Raw genomic sequence first — 7,380 nt, 5'->3', positions numbered from 1 at the left:
CTGCAATTTTCACTTTAGCGATATTATGAATGATATATTTTCCTGAAGAAAATACTTCCCCATGTTTAAGATCAAGATCTGAAAAGTTGGGGCACTTTTAGGGATTTTGCAGCACAAAGTTATGTTCCATGTTTAGGGATTTTTTTGCAAAAAAGTAACCCATTAGAGCGGCACATCACTGTATACTGTATGAGGTTGGGAGAATTTACTGTTAGAGGGTGATGCACAGTGATGCCTTTAAAGAAAACTATAAGTATATTTGTGGTTTGAAAACAAAATCAGGATTTTTGTGCATGTTTAGAGGGTTAGTACATGCAGTAGAAGAAATATAATGAGTAACATTTCATACAACATTTATGCCATTTTTTTTATCAACCTTCAACAATGTTACCGAGTCACTTTATATCATGAAAGCAATTTCATATTCTTGAAGACGGAATCGTTTGAGCTGCCATCGAGTGGTCATGTCTTGCGATAATTATGCCTCGGGTCATTTGTCACAAGTACCTTCTCAAACATGGAAACTATGTTTCTCGCATTCAAGAGATATGTACAATTTTTTTTGGTCTATACAAGTATAGTAATATATAACGTGTCGAAAGAAAAATGCTGAGCACAACATCATTGGTAAAAAATGGTATTATATCCAATTAATGGACGCATGAATTGTAAGTTGCATGAAGAATGTACAGTGTACATGGGGTTGGTAATCTAGAGAGTTGGGGGAAAGTTCTTTTCATTTATCGTGTATTTCTCTACATAAAAATGATATTTTCAGATGATGTAATCATTATCATTTACAGCGAAAGAGTTTTAATAATTGTCATTTCCCAATTTTCAGGACTAAACTCAAAACCCGTTATCTAAAATATAGTTTGTTTATCTCATATAACTTTTTTGTCATGACTGATGGAAAAACTTATCAGAATGGGACATGGGACACCGCCCTCTATTCTAGCCGTAGGGGTAAAATACAGGAAGGGGGTAGTTCGGGGTTGAGAACTCCTTAATACATCTTTTTTTTTTGGGGGGGGGGGGGGCAACCACATCACCTCATGATTCGGGCGACGCGATGGGCTTGCTGTAATTTGTCTTTTCGTGCCCCATAATGCTTGTCGGAATGAACGAAATATATTCAATTCTATAAATAAACTACTAAAAAAATTGGCAAACTTATCAAGCTTCTTTAAAGTTAATAATAATTATTGCAATTGATAAGACTCTACATATTTTAATTAAGCAAAGTGGCATTAAAGTCAGTCCTTTTGCGAAGGGATTTGCAAATTGATGTATTTGAGATATGAAAATGGCTTTGAACTTTATTAATACTGTAACTACAATTTTTCCCTTGATAACGAATACAAAAATGAGTGGTAATATTCTCTCCAATTTGAAACACCCCCTCCCCCCCCCCCCCCATCCACTTATTGGTGGGTGTTGATATATCACGATGAAGGCAAACCTTAACAAAATCTGTAACGCTCACAATTGGTAAATCAATAATGATAAATGATAAATCAAAATCAAAATCAATAATGATAAATGATAAATCAAAATCGACTTTTGCCTACAGTTTCCCTGAAAAGTGTTATTCATGTGTAGACTTAAAGATAAAGTTGAACATTATTTATCTGATGTTCTTCCCCACTTGCATAATACAATGATAACGCTCAGAAGTTATTTTCACCTCTTCCCAGAACTCAACCTTCTCCTTAAGTGACTTACAACTATTAATGCATTTGTTTACTTTGTGTTGCAATGTCATTGCAAAGTATTTTTCAATTTGATCTTGATTACTAGCTTTTGAAATTTAAGGAAGTAGACCCAAAATAAAACACACACAAATCGCTTTAGTGTGGTTATTTTTTGTTCTTCAGAGTAAGCTTTTTTTAAAAATATTAAAGTGGTTCTTAATCAACATTTCCCCGAAAATCAATTTGCTTTTCAACTGTGACTGATGCTTTTCAGTCATTTCGATTGCTTTCGGATTCATTACGCGGTACCCGCTGCTAAAATATGACTTGATGGTTGTCTAGTCGCAAATATCCTCGAGAGGGCGCCACCCTACTAGGACACATTTCCTGCATCGTGCCTCTTTTCAAAAGCATGCAGTACATAAATTTAGTTCAACACAATTGTGCAATATTCTCTCTAGCCTACTGTAATTCTCCTTTTGAATTCTTGTGCTTCTTGTCTCATAATGCGCCCCGGAATAGTTTCCTAGATAGATGGAGTACTATAAGTGTTTGCGTTGTATACACTTTTCCTTCATTAGTAATGATATTATCATTCTTATTATTATAATTATTATTATCATTATTATTATTATTTAACCATCATCATTATTATTGTAGTTATTATTATCATTATCATTACTATTATTACTAATTTAAAATTGTCATTAATATTATTTCTACAATTATTATCATGCATATTGAGGCGAATTCATCCAATGGCCAGGACTTGAGATAGGTAGAATTCTGCATAAAAGCAATTTGAAATAAATCAAACACCGACAAAATGCCATTTAACGATCATTCACACTTAACGCATTAATAATAATATATAGGCATGGGTGTAAAGTCAATAGGGAAGCACGGGCGTATGGCAGCATTCTATTGAAGGGGTGCACCGGGGGGGGGGGGGGGGGGGGGGGGTCTGATATGCCAACAACATGAAAAAACTAATAAACTCAATCATTTGCTAAGGGAATCACCCACTAGTGACTACTCAAACGTTTGGAAACCCATATTTCGAAGGTAAGTATGAGGAAGAAAAATGCAAATGATTTTCGTATAATCCCTTCAACTATTTGCATGTTACGAAACAATCAAATATAGAGAGTATCAGAAATACATAGGGAAGAAGGTGTCAAATGGCTAGAAGCAGCTTTCATAATTCATAATGATAAATTGTGCATATAATTATTATGCCGTTGTACGATTAATCATAAAGGCCTGGGCAAAATGTTCTCTGCATATCAACAAACATACTTTGAGAAGAAGAAAAAAACATTCTCTTTAATTCAAAGTCGTTTTACAACTTTTTGAGCATCACATAATACATTCAGCTAAACTTGACACGAGGTTATTTTCCGCAAATAATATTATTGTTTATTCTGAATTTTGCAGAAATTAGATATATACGAACCCTTGTGCAATTTAACGTTGGAAATTTGGAATTGAATTAGGGCCTTGAGCGAAGAATACACGTTTAGCTGACCAAAAGTGCAAGTGGTTTCCACTCCCCGTGGGATCATAAAATATGTCATCTAGATCGTTTGCCTGTAGGTCTGGAGTATTGATGGTCGTTAAATACCTTTGAAAGGTCATTATATCTTATTTTTATCTGACAATTTGAAGCGTTAAAGAGAATCAAAATAAGTTATAAACAAGGCATATACAAGTCTCCAGCGGTAAGGAAAAGACAAGCATAATTTAAGATATTTTCAAGCCGTGTTCATAGTGACGTCTGAGTTGAGCAGTCCGTTACGGTTGACAGCAATCAAACTCAGTTCAATGATTTTGGGGTGATCTTTACTGAGCAAGTGGCTCGTCTCAAAATCTAGAAAGACAAAGCTATTAATGGAGAACCCTGTTGCATTATCCATGGCTAACGATGATGAAGCCAAGTCCCTTGAAAAATCCGTGATATTCTTCAGAAAGAAAAGAGATGGAACAGAGTAATACAAAATATCTTTGCTTTGTAGCTACTTAACACACTACATATTCATGACTCAGTTCTATTTTGGGGTCTCCTTTACTAACATCCTCTGTACAAACATGGTTCGCGTCATGAAGCCTGGCACGCACGAGCTGGATTTCCGCATTTTTGTTTAAAGCCCTGGGTATACCAGAAAAAATTATTGATTCGAGTACCGTTATTTTGTTTGGGTATACCAATGACCTTTAGTATAGATAATAGCAATGGGGGAGCTGATGCGATAACCCCATGTAAAGACCCCCCCCCCCCCCCCCCCAACAAAAAAAAAAACAAAAAAATTAAAAAAAAATGTGTGTAGACTTTAAGTAGGTATGTGTCGACACAATTTAAATGAGTAAACGTTGTTCATCTTCTGAAATAATATTGATTTAATTATTTGAAATAATGCATAACTTGCATACTTATTTAATTAATTAGTAGAAAATCTGTATTCCGTTTTTATACTATAGTTTTGCTAAGGAACGTCATTTTTTAATACAATAAAACTTCAAAAACCTGTGAGGGGGTAGTCACTTCCGTCACCTTCGCTCCTCTCGTTCACTACGCTCCCTCGTCCCTCGCATTTCGTTCCCCGGTCATAAAAAGAAATCGCCGCCCCTGCTACTGCTACATCAGTAATGGAAAGCAAATCATTTGGTACTACAATCATCTACAATAAGCCGGTTTACTGATATATTTTCAATTTATACATCTATCTCTGCCTATACCCCAGGGGCCCGTTTCCGAAAGCAACGACAATACAGTCATATAACTTTATCCGCCAGAGAACGTCTCTGATCTTCCTAAACCGTTTCACGAGGAGCGTACATCCTACCAACGTTCACAACATAAATAACATTACACCCATAGCAACCATCAAATCTAAAACTGTCACTCTGACAAAAGAGCAAAATATACAATATTTTGGGATTAGCCTGCTGAACTACTAGCACGAAGAGCCGGTTTTTGTTCCACGGTATTTCACAATACTTGTATTCTGAAATCGAAAATGTACCTCGAGAAATGTATAGGTAACAATGTTTAAATGTACATTCGACATTCGACAATAATATTTAAACTTCGTCAACATCAGAGGCGGCCCTCCCGGGGGGGGGGGGGCAGAGGGGGCACAGTGCCACCCTACTTTTTCACGCACCCGAAAAGTGCCCATTTTTACACAGGAAAAGTACCCCTTTTTACATGGGAATAGTGCCTCTTTTACTTTGACAAGTGCACCCATTAATTAGTAAAAGTGCCCCTTCAACTTTTCAACTCTGATAAGTGCCCTTTTATTTGGTAGCGTGACCATTTTCCTTTGCAATAAGTGTCAATTTTCCATTCTCATAAGTGCCCTTTCTCTGGTAAATGACCCTTTTCAGGTATGAGAAGTTACTCCTTTTCACTTCAGATAAGTGCCCCCTTCACCTCTGATAAATGCCCCTTTAATTTAAAGGGGCATTTATCGGATTTTCTTTCAAATAATAAACATTTTCCTCTATTATAAGTGTCCCATTTCATATTTGGTCATTGCCCCTGTTCAAGTGCGATAAATGCCTCTTTTCACCTCTGACAATTTTCCTTTTAACAATGATACGTGCCCCTTTTCATTTCTAATAAGGGACCTATCCCCTTTTCCGTCGACAAATGCCCGTTTCCTATTCTCATGACTGACTTTTTCTCCCTGGTGAGTGCCTATTTTTAAAGGTGTAAGCAGTGTCCTATTTTCACCTCTGACAACTACTCCTTGTACTTTGACACATGCTCCTTTTCTTTTCTGATAAGTGTCCCCTTTTCCTCTCATCATTAAACTTGGCTCTAATTTCGAGCTACTAAGAGCAATTTCCCCCAAAGCTTGCATCTATAGATGATATACTTATGTAACTTATCAAAGGTCTTTTCAGGTTTCCATTATGAGAATGTGCTTATTACCCCCATCAGGATTGTTTTTCCTCTTTAAAAGATGTAATTTTTCGCACTGCGACCTCACAAATCTTAAAACTGCAAAGCATGATGCTTAAGCAATATCTTGGATGGTATATATAGTGAAGGAAATATTGTAATCACAATGTAAGGGTATATACTGGGGCCCCAATTCGTGAGAAAATAAACGGGGGGGGGGGGTAGTGAGCACTAATTTTTTTTTTAAGGGCCCGGGCCCCCTGACCCCTAGATCCGCCCCAAAATTTGATATAAGTCTTTTTGATATTTTCTTTTCCGGATACAAATACTGAATTTATGAGTCTACTTATAGTCACAATATTATATCATTTTCACTTTTAACTGATGAGATATATTGGAAATAAAGGAATGATTAGTCAAAGACTTCAATATGAACTAAAACCTACTAACAGCTATGAATCAATTATATTTTGAAAAATGTAAAAGTTTTCTTGACTCAATAAGCTTCTACATACTTACTTTGATGTATATAATTATGTGCTCTCTTGCCTTACAGTGTACTTGTTTATGGGGTGGGGTGAGTGGGGTTCAGGCCTTCCAGGGGATTAATATTACAAATGTTAAGCGTCTTTATCCCGTCACATTTTATAATGGTCTATAAAGTGTCTTCCATATTCTACTAGTATTTTTGTCACAGGCCCATCTAACATTTTGTTTCCTTTTTGTCTTAAGGTTGGTTTGTTTTGTTTATTATCATGATTTTTATGTTCCAGTTCCCTTTGTATTGTACGTAATGACGTAACATCAATATACATATATATATATATATATATATATATATATATATATATATATATATATATATATATATATATATATTAAATGACATTGTGGAAATAAAAGCGTAGATCTAAGCACTTTAGTTCAGTGGGGATAAAGCCTTGGATAGCTAGCACGACATATTTTCAGGTATTCATAATTTATATAAAGAAGCATGAATCCCTGTTTAAGTGAATGTGTAGAAAGATCATGGCGGTAGATTTTTTGCCAGCCATGGTCTACCAACTAAATGACATTTGATAATAATAATAATAATAATAATAATAATAATAATAATAATCTTTTAAAGTCCATGCACTCCAGATTTGATGGCACTGTCCATCGACTAAAAAAGTTATCAGTGGCAGAGATATGACAAGGTCGATCGTATAGACGTCATTGAACTACTTAGTCAGAAAGTTTAGGCCTTGATCTTGGCAAAGAGGGCTTCGTGAAACACGTAGCGGACAAGTAATTTACTAACGCTCATTTAGTACTAGCAGATAGATTCATGACGGTTTCGAGAAACGAGGCACAAGTAGTTTACTAGCGGTGATCGACTGGGAAACTTTCATTCACCTATATGGACTTTACATGCATTCATTTGTGCTATGTCGAACAAACCTCTAACAAGCGCTTTAGTTGTCGATATCAAGTTTTGTTAAAAAGATATGCATAAAATTAAAATACATGACAGGTCTGCACTTCATGAGCCCCCCCTCTCCCCCCCCCCGCCAAAACCCTAATAATACTGTCGTGTACATATACTTAACCTACGTCCCATAATCATCTCTCAACATACCTGTTCTACTAGGCCTACAGTCTACAGGTATTCTTTTGAGGAATATCCAACATAATTTTAGGTTAAGATAATATGAATATGACTAAGTTTATTTAATTTTTTTGAGATATAAATTAATTATTCTCAATAATAATGTGGGAAGTCATAATTTAATTATT

This window comes from Strongylocentrotus purpuratus, unplaced genomic scaffold, assembly GCF_000002235.5.
Source record: "Strongylocentrotus purpuratus isolate Spur 01 unplaced genomic scaffold, Spur_5.0 spur5_scaffold_4, whole genome shotgun sequence".
NCBI classification, from domain to species: domain Eukaryota; kingdom Metazoa; phylum Echinodermata; class Echinoidea; order Camarodonta; family Strongylocentrotidae; genus Strongylocentrotus; species Strongylocentrotus purpuratus.
The sequence above is the reverse complement of the archived record's forward strand: the minus strand, read 5'-3'. Positions refer to the sequence as shown.